At 36.6% G+C, this 19457-nt stretch overlaps 1 non-coding gene across 1 annotated transcript; it reads right to left on the minus strand.

Annotated features, from left to right (window-relative positions):
* Positions 1-8225: 8225 nt before the first annotated feature.
* On the minus strand, positions 8226-8301 carry TRNAV-GAC (transfer RNA valine (anticodon GAC)). Its single transcript has one exon. It is a non-coding gene; the product is annotated as a tRNA-Val (tRNA).
* Between the last annotated feature and the right edge of the window lie 11156 nt (positions 8302-19457).

A 19457-nucleotide genomic window follows, 5' to 3' on the forward strand; every position in this document is an offset into this window, starting at 1 on the left:
AGTAAATAAACTAGATTTAACTGATAACATCAGAACATCTCACCTTAAAGCTGCAGAATATACATTCTTTTCAAGTGCACATGGTACATTATAATAAATGAAATTGAAAGAGTTATAAAAAAAACTTACAGTGAACAAAAGTCCTGGACCAGATGGCTTCACAAGTGAATTTTAACAAACATTCAAAGAAAAACTAACACCTATCCTTCTCAAGCTATTCCAAAAACTTTAAGAAGAGGGAGGACTTCTAAGCTAATTTTACATGGCAAGCATTATCCTGATTCCAAAACCAGGTAAAGACACTACAAAGAAAGAAAACTATAGGCTAATATCCCTGATGAACATAGATGCTAAAATTTTCAACAAAATATTAGCAAGCTGAATTCAGCAATGCATTATAAAGATCATATATCATGATCAAGTGGGAATTTTTTAGTGAGATAAGTCTGGTACAATATGTGTAAATCAATAAGCATGATTTATAATAATAAAGTGAAGAATAAAAATCACATGGTCATATCAATAGAAGCAGAAAAAAACATTTCATAAAATTTAGCACCCCTTTTTGATAAAAAACTCTGAACAAAACGTGAATACAGGGAACATATCTTCCCATAATAAAGGCCATATATGACAAACTGACAGCTAACATCATACTCAATGGGCAAAAATTAAATGCAATCTCCTTAAGATCAGGAACAAGAGAGATGTGCCCCCTTTCATTGCTCTTATTCAACATAGTACCAGAAGCCCTAGCTATAGCAATCAAACAAGAAGAAGAAATAAAAGGCATCCAAGTTGGAAAGAAAGAGGTGTACAGAGAAAACCCTAAAATCTCCACCAAAAAGTTACCAGAACTGATAAATGAATTAGGAAAGTGGAATGATATAAAATTAATATTCAGAAATCAGTTACATTTTTATACACCAACAATAAACTGCCAGAAAGAGAAATTTAGGAAATAATCCCTTTCATTTTTGCAACAAGAGCAAAAAAATAAAGTACCTAGGAGTGAATTTAACCAAGGAGGTAAAAGACATGTGCTCAAAAAATTATAAGACATTAAAAAAAAATCGAGAAAGATACAAACATTTGGTAACATATACCATGTTCATGGATAAGAAAAATTAACATCATTAAAATGTCCATACTACCTAAAGCAATCTGTAGAGTCAATGTAATTTCTATTAAAATACCAATGGAATACTTCACAGATATAGAATAAAGATTCCAAAATTTACATGGATCCAAAAAAGAAACCAAATAGCATCAACAAGCTTGAAAATTAAGAACATAGTGGAAGGTATCACACTTCCTGATACCAAGCTATACTACAAGGCCATTGTAATAAAAACAACAATAAAACAAAACAAAACAAAACAAAACAAAAAAACAACAACTGATATTGTCGTAAGAACAGGCATAGAGATCAACCATACAGAACAGACACCCAGAAATAAACTCATACCTTTATGGTGAATTAATATTTGACAAAGGAGGCAATAATATACAATGGAGTAAAGACAGTCTATTTAATAAACAGTGCTGGAAAAATTGAACAGGTACATACAAGAAAATAAAACTAGACTACTAACTTATAGATTCCCAAAAATAAGTTCAAAATAGATAAAAACTTAAATATAAGTCCTGAAATCATAAAAATCCTAGAAGAAAACATAAGTAGTAGATTCTCAGACACCTCTTGGAGTAATTTTTTTGCCGATATATCTCTTTAGGCAAGTGAAATCAAGGAAAAAATAAACAAATGAGACTATATAAAACTAGAAAGCTTTTGCACAGCAAAAGTCATCATTAACAAAATAAAAAAAAAAAACCATTCAATGGGAGAACATGTTCACTGATATGTCTGATAAGGGGCTTATATCCAAAATTTGTGAAGATCTTATAAAACTCAACACCAGAAAGACAAACAATCCAATAAAAAAATGGACAATGAACTTGAATAAACACTACTCCAAAGAGGATATACAGATGATCTAGAGGCATATGAAAAAATTTACAGTCACTTATAATCAGAGAAATGCTAATTAAACCCACAATGAGATATTACTTCTCATCTGCTAGAATAGCTTTCATTAATAAATCAACAAACAAGTGCTGGTGAGGGTGTGGTGAAAAGGGAACCCTCCTGCACTGCTGGTGGGAATGCAGACTTGTCCAGCCATGGTGGAAAACAATATGGCATTTCTTCAAAATATTGAAAATGGAACTGTCTTATGACCCAGCTATCCCACTTCTTGGAATATATCCTAAGATTCCAAAACACTAACTCAAAAAAGAATATGCACCCCTATGTTCACTGCAGCCTTGTTTGCAATAGCCAAGATCTGAAAACAGCTGAAGTGGACGAGTGGTTATAAAAACTGTGGTAACTTTACACAATGGAATATTACATGGTGGTAAAAAAAAAAAAAAAAAAAAAAAAAGATGGCAATTTTACCTTTTGTGACAGCTCAGATAGACCAGAGGATTATTTTGCTAAGTGAAATAAGCCAGACAGAGAAAGACAAATACCAACCATATCATCTCACTTATATATGGAATCTAATGAACACAATAAACTGAGGCAGGAAATAGAAACAGAGAGAGGGTCACAGGGAACAGATGGACAGCTGTCGGAGGAAAGGGGGAAAAGGGATGGATCAAAGAAGGGATTAACTAAAGTCATATATATATATATAACACGTATATACAGACAACAGGGTAGCAATAGCCAGACGTAAAGAAGGAGCGTGGAAGTGGGGGGGAGGGTGAAAGATAAAGGAGGGGAAATGGGTGTGGAAAGTGACTTTACATGGGTGTGGGGGGCGTGATACAGTATGTTGGGGGTGTTATATTGAATGGGACACTTGAAACCATGTCTACACAATAAATTGAAAATTAAAATGAAAAAAAAGATACTGCCTAAATATAACTTGCAAGATTTATTGGGGTAACAGCTGTAGAAACAGGACTAACCCCCTTCATAAGCTCTGAACCAAGAGGACACTGAAAGAATTTTTCCCCCTGATTCACCCATTTACACTGTTTGGTACGTAGTTGGAAATCCTTCTCATTAAACAATAAGAGGCCAGAACGAATAGTGAGAACCAGACACTAACTGTTGGCACAATTTGTTAGCACCTAAGGGAACAGAGATCATGAGAAATCCAGTAAGAAAAATATGATTTAAGTTTGACAGAAATGAGACGTAGTGTTAACTTAATCAGTTATCCTAAATAATTCATGCAAAATAAATGAATAAAAAAGGGAAAATAAAACTCTACTGTAAATATTCAATGATCCATCTGAGAAACAGGCACATATATAGATCAATTGAAATTAGTTACACTAAGTCTTTGAATTGTGACTTTATAATAACATATTCAGTAAGTTATGTTATATTAAGTAAAGCCCATTTGTAAGTATTTTATCATAACCTAAAAAATAAATCTAATGGTATATGTTTTTTATAGTTTTGTTGAAATACATTGTTACAATTACATTTTTATTTATATTTTTGAAATAATAGTATTTTAGATATAGGACAAGTATATAGCATTTTCTTCAGATTTCTCATTTTATGATATTAACTCACTTTTTGCCCATACAAGTTTTATTGGCCATTGAATTCTTATTTGTAAAGGAAAGTTCCCTTTAGGATTTTTAGAAACTAATATAAAAAATTATCTGTGTAAAATTTTTTCATTTCTCAAGTGTACTCTCCAAAGTCATTTTGCAGGCTTAACCAGCCACTTACTAAAAGAGTGGTACTATAATAAATCTTATTTTGTGATTATAATGTGATACAAGTTCAATACAAAGAAAATTTGAGGCTCATAAAAATCAAATCTGTAGTGAATAGATGAAGATAGCTTTGTAAAATGCTGTCCTCAAATAAATGTAGAGTGAGTCACACGGATAGCTTCTTGACTCTTTTTCAAAATAACATCTTTGCCTAACAGTTTTACCAGCAAAAAGAAAATGCTTGTTGTTGGTTTTGTTTTTTTTTTCAACTAATCTAAACTCAACAATGAGAGGCACTTTTCTCTTCCTAAAATGATTCTTGAGCAAGTCTTTTGTACATTAATAAGATTGAGATACTTTATTCAAAATTAACATTGTTCTACCACCACATAATATACCTGTGGCTTTAACTACCTCCACATCTTTTGAGAATCTGTCCCAAAGAGGACATATCAGAGAATGTGCTTGAATTTGAACACACATGGGGGAAATGGTTAGTGGTAAGAAAATAAACTCATTGTACCTATTTAATACTCTATAAGAGTTCTTGTAAATCAGGGATGATATAAATAGTTTTAGTTTACTCATTTGCCTTTCATGAAATAATAAAAGTCTTGTATTGTATGTTGTGACTTTGTAAGTTTTGATAGGATGATGTGGTAAAAAAATGTCAATGAAAAGGAAAAAAATAATTAAGAATCAGAAGGTCAAAGACAGGAGTGTCTTTAGCAATTACCTCGTCTAACCTGTTCATTTGAAAGGTGCAGAACTTGAAGCCAACAATGGAAAATGGGATCTCATCATCCCCTCAAAAAGAGTTTCCGTTTTACTGATTATTGATTAAGTACTAGCCACTGTGCAAAACACTAAACATAGTCTGGTAAAATAGAGATTTTGCAGAAAACTAAGGCATGTTAAAGTTAATGTAAGCTGTTCGATATCACACAGGTGGTACATGGTGTAGCTAGGACTCAATCTGGCCTGGCTTGACTCCAAATTCCATGCTCTTTTTATAATTTGATTATAATACAAATTTATAATCTCATAGTTACCTTGCCATAATGCTCAATGATACATGTGGGTTAAAGTACAACCAAGCCTCTTGACTTTTACTTTGGCTTGTGCATTGAAATGAGTAATTTCCTTCAAAAGTCAAAGTCATGTAAGGTTTATTAACCCCCCCCCCAAAAAAAAAGAAGAAGAAATTGAACAAAGACATTCATGTAGTAAGCATATACTATGACACTTACTGCAAATATATTTTAACCAAAACTATTATTATGTATTAAGTTTTAAATTATGCTATGTAGAACTCAAATTAAATAACATTTTCATTTCAGCTCTTAACCATATAAGCCTCTATATTTCACCATACTAATGGATGCTGAGAAAACGTTTCTATTAAAACGGTGATACTTGAGTTATTTTGTTTTGTAATTTTTCTGTGTAAATCTTAACAGAATCATATTTAGAAAGAATGAAGTCTATGTCTTTCTTACAGTTAGAAATGGTTTAGTTATTACTCATCACAGCTGAGTGAAATTCAGTCAGATTGACTCTCTTTTGCTGACAAGGATAGTGAGACATTGTAATCCAGAGACTCTCAGTACGATTTCAAAGACTCTTACTTCCTAAGAGCTCACTCAGTCTTTCAAGGTTATTAGTTAACCACTTTATCTTTTTTGGTTGAAAAAATAAGTCCAGAATGATTAACAAATTATTTTCCAGGTCATAATTCTAGTTAGTGAGAGACACCCAACCTCACTCTGTTTTTACCGAGCCATGTTGCCTCTCCATAACATTTTTTTTTTCCATTTTTCTGAAGCTGGAAACAGGGAGAGACAGTCAGACAGACTCCTGCATGCGCCCGACCGGGATCCACCCGGCACGCCCACCAGGGGCGATGCTCTGCCCATCCTGGCCGTCGCCATGTTGCGACCAGAGCCACTCTAGCGCCTGAGGCAGAGGCCACAGAGCCATCCCCAGCGCCTGGGCCATCTTTGCTCCAATGGAGCCTTGGCTGCGGGAGGGGAAGAGAGAGACAGAGAGTAAGGTGTGGCGGAGGGGTGGAGAAGCAGATGGGTGCTTCTCCTGTGTGCCCTGGCCGGGAATCGAACCCGGGTCCTCCACATGCTAGGCCGACGCTCTACCGCTGAGCCAACCGGCTAGGGCTCCATAACATTTTAATTTGTATAAAGTATTGCCTGTGGTTGACTTAAATATTGAAGGGGAAGATATCGATTATCAGAATCCAGGGAATCCCATCAAGTTGCAAGCAACACCATTTCACAAAGTTCAGGATATGGCTATTTAAAGGTTGCAGGCAGAACTTCCAGGGGGAAGTGGAAAGCTCTAGGTAGAAATACTTTGGCAGGTTGCCATATTGTTGTGGATTCTGACACTGACCACACAATTCTAGTGCAGATTGCGTAGGTTAATGATACAGTCCCCGACAAGATTACCCTCATTTCAGATGTTAGCTACACATTCTGGGACCTCCATTGCAGCTGTATCACTGATCAACTTGCTAGAAATTTAGGGTTTTCTATGATTTCCCAAGGTTTAGTTATTCACAAGAATGACTCACATGACTCCATTCAGCAGTATACTTATATGAGTGCAGTTTTATTACAAAGCCTACAAATCAAGACCAGTCAAATAAAGAGTTATATAAGGTAAGGTCCTGGAGGGCCCTGACACTGAGCTTTCCATGTTCTCTCTATGCAGTTCAGATGAGCCACCCTTTCAGCACAACATGTTCACCCATCAGGAAGTTCACCTGAGCTTCAGTGTCTAGAGTTTGTATTGAAGTTTCATTATGCAGGAATGACTAACTGAATCCTTGACCATATGACTGAAGTCAGACTAGCCCTTCTCCCTAGAAGTCAGGACGTCAAGTTGATATTATGTGTTTCAATGGCCCAAACAACCAACCATGTGATTTGTCTTTCTAGCATGACCAGCCCCTATCTTGAGGCATCTCATTAGCACAAATTCAAGTGGTCCAAGGACCCGCCATAAATACCAAAAACATCCTAATCTCTTCGGTTTAAAAATGCTCTACCCAAAACTGTGGACAGAGATCAGACACATTTTATTTTCTACAACAAAGGTATATAATACATGGTGAATTAAAGAGGTATGTTTATCTTGCCTCCAAAACCACTATGCTGAGAAGATAGACTATTTGAAACATTGAGTACTGCTCTATGATCCATGTGCAATTATGCCCAGAGTAAGAACTTTTTCAATATTGCTTGTTCAAAATTGCAAAACTTCAGTAAATTTCCTGAGTTTATGCTTATTGGAAAAATAAGATATAATGGAATGGATAAGTATCATTTAGTAGTAGCACTGCAATACCCAAGCACTAAGTTTAAATGCATAAACAGCTCTTCTACCACAAACAAATTCAAAGCTTGGATTTGATAGAATCCATTAACTGAGAATATTGTAATAATCTTACTAATTAATATAAAAGGCTTCCAGATGGCAGAGACAAATACACGTAATTATAGTCCATCATTTTTATTTGTACTTAGAATCTCTAGTGCTATAGAACAATACTGAAATTTATATACTTATGAATTATTGCTGTAGCCATATGGAAATGCAATTTTGATAGAATTACACATTGGAAAATCTACTTATTCAACAAACATATGGCTTCTAAATATTTTGCTTACAAAAATTTTAAAAATAAATTTTAAACCAGAGTTTTAATGGAGTTTTAAATGTCCTTGTACAAATTAAATTATTCATTAATTATTTAAGAACCGTGTCATACTTAATAAATAAAGACAAAACAGTGAATTAATTTAATCATTTGGGTAGTACAGATGTTCATGTACATCCTTGTGGTTCCCGCCTCCTGACCATCCAGAGTATGATTGGACATGTGTAATGCAACCTAAAAAAACAGCAAATGTATATTCTTCTTGTTCCCATAAATTGGATATCCAACAAACATGATTTTAAGTTAACAAAACTGGAACTGGAACTAATCTCACTCTTTGGGAAAAAAAGAACTCACTCCCGAGGGTCAGCAATTATGAAAAGAACTCACTACTCAAAGGGTTAAAGAACTTATCAGTGTGCTAACACACACACTAAAAGCCAAAGCAATCTATTTGAATTTGCTTTGATTGATCAAGTAAATGTGTTTTGTTTTGTTTTTCTTTTTCTTTTTTTTTTTTGTATTTTTCTGAAGTTGGAAACGGGGAGGCAGTCAGACTCCCGCATGCGCCCGACAGGGATCCACCCGGCATGCCCACCAGGGGGCGATGTTCTGCCCATCCAGGGCGTCGCTCTGCCACAATCACAGCCATTCTAGCGCCTGAGGCAGAGGCCACAGAGCCATCCTCAGCACCCCGGCAAACTTTGCTCCGATGGAGCCTTGGCTGCTGGAGGGGAAGAGAGAGAGACAGAGAAGAAGGAGAGGGGGAGAGGTGGAGAAGCAGATGGGCGCTTCTCCTGTGTGCCCTGGCCGGGAATTGAACCCGGGACTCCTGCACGTCAGGCAGACGCTCTACCACTGAGCCAACCGGCCAGGGCCTGTTTTGTTTTTCTGATAATAATTATTTCTCAGGGTACATCAGTGACCATTGTTATTAATACATCAAAAGAATTCCTCCCCCAAAACAGCTGTGGATATCTTTGAGGGCCAACCATCCATTAAATACATTTATTTAAAATTTTTAGAAACATCTGTGGGAATAGAATATAACAGAAGTTTCTAACTTTTTGACAATTTCTAGTTAATCTCTCATAGAACTAATGTTTGATACTCCATTAGAATTATGCATAAGGAAAAATAGTTTATATTCTAACTACTTATAAATAAATACTATTGTGGTCACCTAATTGGAATAAGACAAATGATATTTTTTTGTACACTCCAGTCATATCTGATTCTAACACTTGTGGTAGACACTGCCACAAGTAGAGGGCCTGCAGAGAAGTCTCGGTAAGAATAAGCCATCAAAAGCATAGTTAGTGTATTTATGTGTATTTTAAATGGTATTTCAGATAAAAATCAACTTCTACTTAAGACAAGGCACTTTAAATCCTCCCAGTAGAGTTTGAGATCATTAAATACATTAGATAAAAAAAATTAGATTGTCTATCAGTGAAAATCAAAACCACTTCACAAAAACTAGTATGTACATAATAAAAATGACAGACAATAACAAGTATTAAAGAAGAGGTAGAGAAGTTGGGACTCAAATATTATGTTACTGGTGATGTCAAATTGTGCAGAGCTTTCAAAAATTGTATAATAATTCCACAAAGGTTTAAATGATGAGTTGTCACTCTGATCCAGTGGTTTTATTCCTTAATCTATTTATACTCAAGAAAAAATATATATATATGTTCACATCAAGACTCTACACAAATGTTTATTATTATGCATAATACCCAAAAAGTGAAAAAGCCTAAATGTTCATCAATTAATGTATTGATAAATAAAATATGCTATATCTATACAATGGAATATTATTTGGTAATAAAAAGTGAAGTACTGATACATATTAGAACTTGGACAAACTTTAAAAACATATGCTATGCGAAAAGAAGCAAGACACATAAACACACAAAATGTGTGATTCCATTAGGTCAAATACTGAAAATAGGCAATATTATAGAGGGGAAAAATTGTCATCAAGGGCTAGGGGAAGGTTGGTGGAATTAGATAACTACCAGTAAGTATTAGGTTTCTTTTCTTTTCTTAAGTCAGAGGAGAGGAAATAGAAAGACAGACTCTCACATGCACCCTGACTAGGATCCACTCAGAGACCCCCATCTGGGGCTAATGTTCAAATCAACTGAGTTATCCTCAGCATCTGAGGCTGATGCTTAGACAAACTGAGCCACCAGCTAAGAGAGGGGAAGAGAGAGAGAAGGTGGAAGGGCGGGGAGAGAAGTAGATGGTCTCTTCTCATGTGTGCCCTCACCAGTAATCAAACCTGGACCTCCTCATGCCGGGCCAACAGTCTATTCACTGAGCAAACCAGACAGGAAGGTATTAGGTTTCTTTTTGGAGTAACAAAATGTTTATAATATTGACTATGATGCTGGTTACACAAATTTGAGTACACTGAAAAAACAAAAACCTGAATTGGGTGAATTACATGATATGTTAATTATATCTCAGTAAGATTGTTATTTTAACCAATGGAAATAGGTTCTACAATTTTATATTCAAATTAATTGGTAGTACAGTACATCTGTATCATCTCAGAATACATTTTAATGTTATAGGCAGAGTATATAATGAATAATAGTTGAGGTGGTATTATATAATAAAATCTTAAAAAGAGTAAGAGAGTAATGAATAAAAGAATCATTCCGAATAAAAATTTGCCATTGCATCAAGGCTGATAGGGATAAAAGATGAAAGTGCAGAATGAAGCAAGTATAGCTTTACTGGTTTAACCTAATGTTTTGTGATTCTGCTGACTAGTATAAACAATTAGGTTAAAAAGGAATTGGTGGATTCTAAGATGACAACAGAGTAGATAGACATTCCAACTGCCACCTCCCAGGAGCAAATTGGATTACAACTTAATTTAAGAACAATCATCTTGAAAAACCAACTTCGACTAAATGAAGAGGAGTCCATAACCACAGATCACAGAAGAAGCCACACTGAGACAGGTAAGGAAGGAAGGAGACACGGAAAGAGCTTCCCTGAACCCAGGAGCGAGGGGTGGCTGAGTGTCTGGAGGGACTCTCACTGCGGGGAGGTTCACCCTGAGAGGTGTGGGTCCTCAGCCCCAAACCTGGAGCCCCAGCCTAGAGCCCCAGAGCGTAGAAGAGGTGCCCATACAGCATTTAAGGGTGGAAAGAGCCAAAGTTTCTGTCTGCTAGAAAGAGACACAGTTCTTTGAGATGCAAGCTCCATCTTAAAAGGCCAGTGCAGAAAGTCTCGTTCACAGCCACTTTCCCAGGGCTCCAGTGGAGGGAGGACTGAGAGAACTAGAAATGCATGAGGAAAGTATGAGGTCAGTGGCCCAGGGAGAGACACAGTGGGGGACAGCCACCAGAAACCCTGTGCTGAGTCATTCTCCAATCTTAAAGTCGCCATCTTTCTTGGGTGGAGGAGTCTCCTCTGTGCAGCATCAGCCTAGGGGAAAGCAATTGCCCCACCCCTGGGAACCCCTCCTTCCCCACCTCATGGAGACGGGGCCATTATGAGAAGTCAGCCAGGAAGCGGGGGGGCATGTCAGTGACTTAGTTTTCTGGTCTTGAGACCGGAGCTTTCACCCTTCATGCTCTCAAGACTATGACTGGTGCTTCCACCTCATGAGAGACCCAGTAGAAACTGTCTGGACTGTGGGCAGACCACACCTCTGGGTTTCAGAGGCCATAACCATCGGACTCCTGGGGTCACACCCTACTGAGGTCTGTGAAAAAAGTCTGGACAGACTGACACCTGGGGCTGAGGGGTGGGAACCACACCTACCACCCTTCCTAATCCCTGTAGTGATGCAGGCTCTACACTCTACCAGAGGTTTTATGTAGTGGCTGAGCCCAACAAGCAGCCAGCAGACAGAGGCAGCAGGAAATGGGGCTCAAGGAACCTTGGCCTTTTGTGAACCTTCTCCCAGGCCAAGTGTGGTCAAAAGCCAGTCTAGGTGTGTGGCTTGGTATTTCCATGTACACCTGGGCCCAGAAGAGGCAGCCACAAACTCTGGATTACTTGTAGCTACCAGAAGGGCACTGAGGGCCAGCCACAAGCAGTGTCACCACTGGTCTGTGCAAGAGTTCCTCCAAAGAGGCCCAGGGCAAGCACATCCAGAGGCCAGTTGCAAAGAACATTGGTTGAAGACCTAACAATCCTTGCTGTGAGGGCTCATCAGACACTGGGCTCAGCTGAGGCATGCTCCACTTTCTGTGGTCAGCACCTGCACAGTGGCTCATGTGCATAGAACAGGGAAGAACTTCACAGTCAGCCAGCCTGTGATCTGGATATCCTGCCCAGCTGGGCTGGTTTCCACAGAGGGAAGGGAAAGTGGCTCCCCACAAACTTATTGTTGAGTCCAGTTGGGGGGTTCAGCCATTTTCTGGAGGAGGCATACTCAGTCCCAGGGGAGGACTCTCTCAGTCTTTCTTTCTGGGGCCAGCTGGAAGAACTTCTGAAGAGGAGACTGTCAGCCTCACCCAATCTGAACCTGATGCTCAACTGGTTGGAGAGGAATAGAATTGGAGTATCCAGCTGTGTCTGAGGAAATAGGCTCTGTAGTGGGGATTATTTTCCTCATACTGAGCTCCTCACCAAGAGACCTTGAAGTTGAGGGTCCTACTAACATTGTATTCCCAACCTCAGCTGCCCTAAACCATCAAGCTTGCAACCCGTAAAGAGGTTGGTTGGGTGAAGGTAGTCTGGGCCCATACTACAGTCTTTCTACAGAAGACTCTGTGGGAAGACCAGGCAGCTACAAGAGGCGGTGGAGCTGCTGAAAAGTGGAGGCAAGTCTTATGGAGCTTCTGGCTTTTACGGAGCTGCTGTCATTTCTAAGCAGGAGGAAGGTGATCCTTAAACACAAGTTGGCCCCTCCCACATACCCAGGCACAGAAAAATCAGATAAAAAAAGTGAGCAACAGTAGCTCTAGACAGGTAGCAGCACATGGCAGGTTACAAACAATGACTGATGCCAACACAAGAAGACCCAGAACCAATACAACCAGCAGTGGGTGGCAGACAGCACCAATGCTAGACTCAGCCTGCTACAAAGGCAGCACACCCCAAGGAGGGATCCAGCAGGCTCTAGACACTGTGAAGAATAAATGTGCCCAACAGGAAAGACACTGCACAGTGTCTAACACATATGATCAAGTTTGACCCTTAGAACCAGCCAGCCTGAAGGGATAACCACACCCACGAAAAGACCAACAGCATTCAATACACACATACAACAGGAGGGTACATACCACCCTCAAGAAGCATTTCTAGACCAAGGAACTCAGGTGGCCAGGAGGTCACTACCACTAAGTCCATTTTCCTCATAAAGACACTACAACAAATTTTAAAGTCAGAGCAGAGCTACCTAATACACAGACAAGATGGGCAGACAAAGAAATATGACCCAAATAAATCAACAAGAGAAATCTCCAGAAAAAAGATCTAAATGAAGTCAAAGTAATCAAACTACCTGAGGCAGAGTTTAAAATACTGGTTATTAGGATGTTCAAAGATCTTAGAGCAACAATGGGTGATCACAGTGAGAACTTAAAGAGATATCAAGCATCATAAAGGACATTGAAATCATAAAAAAGATCCAGTCAGAAATGACAATATCATATCAGAAATAAAGACTGCATTAGAAGAAATTAACAGCAGCCTGGATGAAGCAGAGGATCAAATCAGCAATTTAGAGGACAAGATAAATGTAAACACAGAAGAGCAGCAAAAAAAAAAAAAAAAAAAAAGAAGCTCTAAAAGACTGAAGAAACTCTAAGAGAGCTCTGTGACAACATGAAGTAAAGCAACATCTGGATCATAGGGGTTCCTGAAGGAGAAAAGAATAAAGAAGGGAAAAAGAATTATTTGAAGAATTACATCAGATAAGGGGTTAATAACCACAATTTATATAAAACTTCTAAAACTCAACACCAGGAAGGTAAACAATCAAATTAAAAAGTGGGCAATGGAACTGAATAGACACTTCTCCAAAGAGAACATACAGATGGCCAATAGGCATATGAAAAAATGTTCAGCGTCACTAATCATCAGAGAAAGGCAAATTAAAATCACAATGAGATACTACCTCACACCTGTCAGAATGGCGCTCATTAACAAATCAACACACAATAAGTGTTGGCGAGGGTGTGGAGAAAAGGGAACTTTCCTGTGCTGCTGGTGGAAATGTAGACTTGTGCAGCCACTGTGGAAAACAGTATGGCATTTCCTCAAAAAATTAAAAACGGAACTGCCTTTTGACTCAGCTATCCCACTTTTAGGAATATATCCTAAGAATATCAAAACAGCCTAACCAGGCAGTGGCACAGTGAATAGAGCATCGAACTGGGATGCGGAGGACCCAGGTTCGAGACCCCAAGGTTTCCATCTTGAGCACAAGCTCATCTGGTTTGAGCAAGACTCACCAGCTTGAGCCCAAGCTTGCTGGCTTGAGCAAGGGGTCACTTGGTCTATTGTAGCTCCCCAGTCAAGGCACCTGTGAGAAAGCAGTCAATGAACAACTAAGGTGCCACAGAGAAGAATTGATGCTTCTCATCTCTCTCCCTTCCTGTCTGTCTGTCCCTATCTGTCCCTTTCTGTCTCTGTCACAGAAAAAAAAAAAAAAAAGAATACCAAAACACTGATTCAAAAGAAGATCAGCCCTCTCATGTTTATTGCAGCATTATTTATAGTGGCCAAGATCTGTAAACAGCCCAAGTGTCTGTCACTGGACGAATGGATTAAAAAGCTGTGATACATACACACAGTAGAATACTGTGCGGCTGTGATAAAGAAGGAAATCTTTCCTTTGCGATGGTATGGATGGATCTGGAGATCATTATGCTAAGTGAAATAAGCCAAGCAGAAAAAGACAAATATTATACGATCTCACTTATGTGTGGAATCTAATGAGCAAAGTGAACGGAGGAACAAAATAGAAACAGAGGCAGGGCCACAAGGACCAGAAGGACAAATGTCAGAGGGAAGGGGGATGACAGGACAGGATCAAAGAAGGTGAAGGGGTTAGCCCAATTATATATATATATATATATATATATATATATATATATATATATGTAACATATACCATATATGTAACATATATATGTATGTAACATATACCATAGGAATATATGTTTTAGGAATATATTCTAAGATATATTTCTAAATATAGGAAGTTGCGGGGAGGGGATGAAGGTAAGGGGTGGGGGACAAAGAGGGTGAAGTGGGAGTGGAGAGAGACTTTGCATGGGGCTCGGGGGCTACGATGACGGGGATCGAGGGTGTTATATTGAGTGGGGCACTGGAAACCATGCTAACATGATAAATTTAAAAATAAAAATAATTCAAAAATAAATAAATAAATTTAAAAAATTAGTCCAATGCTTTTCCCCTTCAATAATACAATTAAGAGAAAACAAAAATAATGATACCTGGCTATGAATTATTATAATTCTATAAGTCTTCCTATAAACCTCTAATTTAAACATTATTAAAATAGCAAATTCCTTTTTTTTTTTTTTTTTTTTTTGGTGACAGAGACCGAGAGAAAGACAGAGAAAGGGACAGACAGAAAGAAAGGGAGAAAGATAAGAAGCATCAATTCTTCATTGCGGCTCCTTAGTCTCCTTAATTATTCATTAATTGCTTTCTTATATGTGCCTTGACCGGGGGCTACAGCAGAGCAAGTGACCCCTTGCTCAAGCCAGGAACCATGGGCTCAAGCCAGCAACCTTGGACTTCAAGCCAGTGACCTTTGGGCTCAAGCCAGTGAGCATGGGGTCATGTTTATGATCCCATGATCAAGTCAGTGACCCGGCACGCAAGCTGGCAAGCCCTCATTCAAGCTGACGACAGAGGGGTTTCAAACCTGCGTCCTCCACGTCCCAGTCTAATGCTCTATCCACTGCGCCACTGCCTGGTCAGGCAAAATAACAATTTTTTTTAATTGATCATTGAAATATACTTTGTTGTCATATTTGGCTAACATATTCTTCTGTTCATTGTCTCTTAACAGCCTCCAAGTTGTAATTGTATTCACCTTTGAAGAAAAAACGTACACCTTTCCTTGACATTCTGTGATACATAAACTATGTAGACAAGACCTTTATCACATCTAGTTAGGTGTTGCTCAGAATTAAGGTATGACATTTATCAGTGGTATTCTTTCTATATATATAATCACAGATATTTAGAAATATATATATATATATATATATATATATATATATAAAAGACATTTGTAAAAGTAAAATAATATAACTTGTTTCTTAAAGAGTATCTTTGTCAAATCAGTGAAGTAAAAACAAAATTTTGGGCTTGGTATTTTTTTAAGTTTGAATTAAAGAGTTTTAAATTTAGCCTTATTAAAACAAAATTATTTTTTTCCAAAATAATAACTATCTTGCAATGAGTTGTACTAAGTTGACAGATGTTTACAATATGCATAACTGAATATATAAATAAGCACTTAAGACTTATATAAATGTGCAATTGGAGCAGGGGGAGGAAAGAAATAAAAACTAGCAGATTATTTCTTATTAAACTCATCCTGAAAAGGCATGGGTCTTATATCTTTAGGGTACATTGCCACTAGATTAATGGAAATTTATTCACAAACTCCCTAGGAACAGAGATGAGCATATAGTATTTACATTTTTCATTTTACATATTATAAATTTATACATGTCAATAAGTTATATACTTAAACCAACAGGAAAATATTTAATAAGAAATGACCTTTTGATCTTGGTTTGATGTTTAGTTACATTTAAAAAGAACATAAAAATTTTAAATGTTTACATCAAAACCAAAAGTTACTCTTCATTAGAATAATAAAGGCTATCAGTTAAGTCTTGTTGCTACAAATCTAATTTAGGCTAAAAAAATTAATTTTCTTTCTGTTGAAAATATTCCTTTGGATATTGAGGGGTTCTTTCATATCAGGTCTTCTGGACATAAAACAATTTTCTTCTAAGAATTTTAAAACAATTATAACATTTTTCTACCTTTAATATTTCCTATAATTTATCAACTACTGATTTATCATAGAAAAGTTATCAGATTAATGGAAATACATTTTAAATAAGCTTTTTAGATTCTAATAATATTGCAATCAAAGGAGTCCTTGAGTATAAAAAAGGTGACATGAGACCAGCATATAATCAAAGATGTTTATAAGTACATTTTTATTTTGCCAGGAGATGGGTAATCCTTTAACTTCAATATTGAGCCACAATTTAACAAACACAAATCAAGAAGTTGATCTCATAATCATTGAGAGACTTTATTGCTATTTACCTTTGTTACATTTCAGTTTGCTAGAGTATAGTCCTAATGACACTAAAACTATGAGCTTGATTTTGAAGATTATAATATAAATCACAAATTCTCACAAGCCACCTTTGGAACACAAATAAGAGTGGCAGTTGATGTTTGAGGGGAAAAAAAATAGGAGATTGTGATTAGCTCTTTTTAAATCTCTGAGGTAACTATATCAGAAACATCGCAACATGTATGTTGATAGAGGGTTATCTTTAAATACGGTCAGAAATATTTTTCTAAGCATGTGGTGATTATTTCTTCATTATGATTACTGTTTTAAGAGTCCAAGTTTTCTCAGTTGCCTCCCCAAGCACTAGAATTCTGTAACTCCAGTTTATAGTCATATACCTTCATTCAAAAAAAATATTTTGGAAGGGGGAATGCCTAGGAAGAAATATTGTAAATTCAATATTGTAAATTGTAAAGTTTTACTTGACCAAAGAATTTAATAGGCATTCCCTTAATTTTCATGTTTCAGCAAAAACATCTAAGTAAAAAATCTTACATGTTAAGATTTTTACAGAGAAGAAAGAGACGGTGCTTATGAGTTTCTGCTTGAATCAGAAAATATTTTGACATTATTCATGTGGAAAAAATTTATGAACAAATAAAAAACAAAATTAAACCATGTTGTTTTGGTAACCATTTCAGTGTATTGTATGACAGTTGTGTGGTAACTGATGTATTATGTGGCAATTGTTTTTCCCAAACAGCTAAATATTTTCCATATATTGTTTCTTTTTCCAAATGAAAAATGCAGGCAGCTCTAAAAAGTTTTGGGAATAAAAAATTATTTTGACCTCCAGATCAAACAATTTTATTAATATTCAGTAACATGAACAGCCAAAGAACAGCCATCAGCATATTTTCTGCATTCTCCTTGACTTATTTTATGGAAATAAGTAATCATCCACACATTCAAAAGAGACAGAACCTTGTTAAATATTACAGGCTTTTCTTAACCCAGAGATAACTGAGAAAAAATACATTAACTAAAACTTCACCAGTCTCCATAAAGATAATATCATAATCTTCTTAAAAATAATATTCTGATTTTAACAGTTTTAAAAAATTTAGGGAATTTTGTTTTACAAGAATGCTGACAAATTTAAAATGCGATAAATAAATTCTCTAGACTTGCCTATGACTTAGCTACTTAGCTATTTTTTCTCTCCCCTCTCCTCTCTCTCCTCTTTTTTTTCTTTTCTTTTTTTTTTTTTTAGAGACACAGGGAGAGAAGAGAGACAAGAAGCTCGAAACAGCTGCTCTTATATGTCAACCTCCACCAATTCTCTCTTAACAGAGAAATTATTAACTGGCCAGATAATTCCAAAGTCTGTACTTGATTTACTTTTTAAAAGTGACCCTATCTGTTTAACTTCACACAAAGTGCAAAATAGTTTCTGTGTAAGAAAATGATACATATTGTATGTACTTAGAACCCTAACCCTAACTTCAGACCCATATATATTAGTAGAACAACAGTCAAAAATTTTATTCTAATTTTTTGGAAAATTTTCTGGGAAAGTAAGTCAATGTACTCAACCAATTCTGTTGAGCATTTCTCTTTTAGTTCTTGTGCATGTGTGGAGGAACTGTTCTCTCCTGACTCACTCACCCAACACGTATTTGTTGAGCAACAACTATGTGCCAGGCACTCTGTCCTGGTTACAGCGGTAGGAAAAGAGCCACAATACCTAAATCTATTTCTTCTGGAATTCATAATTTAGAGATCTACAGAAAGGATAAAAGAGACACTAGATGTGGAGGGGATGGGATGGAACAATGTCTTTGAATTATACCTGTTTCAAATACCCAAATCAGAGAGAAGTCTCTACGCCTAGAATTTGTTTTTATATTGTAAATAGCCCCAAATAATTTCAGCCCTTTAGGAAAAAAAAAACATTTTATTCCAGTATGAAAGAGATGTTTGTCTTTAAATACAGAGAATTCATACTTCTGCTTATAAGTTTGAAGTCTTTTACCCTTTACATTCATAGAGGGGTCACAGGAACAGATCAATTCTAGTTGCAGATATTAACATGCAGTCTATATTGAAATATTTTTTTTCTTAAAGCATATGAATATGGGTTGAATACACCAACATATATTTTATTGTTTCCCATAGATAGAACAAATTATGCAATGTAGATTATGCAATGTAGATCAAACAAAATTTCTTTGCTACTCTCTGATCAATTCATTCTACTGGGCTTAAACTTTAACCACCGTTCAAATGAGGTGTCAAACAAAACATTTTCTTTTCTCGAAAATTCTGTTTATTAAGGTTTATTTTAAGTTCAGCGAAAAGCAGTATTTATTCCAAATGTTCAAGTATAAAGTTTGTCACATGCACGGTAATTATGCAGTAAAGGGCAGATTCAGGAGACTACTAAGCTTCACGGCATATTCAAAGAATGGACAATGTTTCTCATAAATATACTGCAACTAAAGCTCGGTTTCATCAGAACTCTCAACTCTCATTTTGTTCACTAAGCATTTAGCTTCATAATATTGTGCATTATTCTGTAATTGATTTTGTAAAAACTCAAAAACATGGTGGGCAATATTTTTGAAAGCCTCAGACGTGAGAATGTGCAGACTTTTGAACCCGGAGTATCAGGGTCTTTTCAAGAGAAAACCAGGTTACCTGCGTGCTATAACGAGGAGAAAGCACATACTTTCTTAAATCATTAACAAAACA

The sequence above is a fragment of the Saccopteryx leptura genome, chromosome 8 (assembly GCF_036850995.1).
Source record: "Saccopteryx leptura isolate mSacLep1 chromosome 8, mSacLep1_pri_phased_curated, whole genome shotgun sequence".
Lineage (NCBI taxonomy): Eukaryota > Metazoa > Chordata > Mammalia > Chiroptera > Emballonuridae > Saccopteryx > Saccopteryx leptura.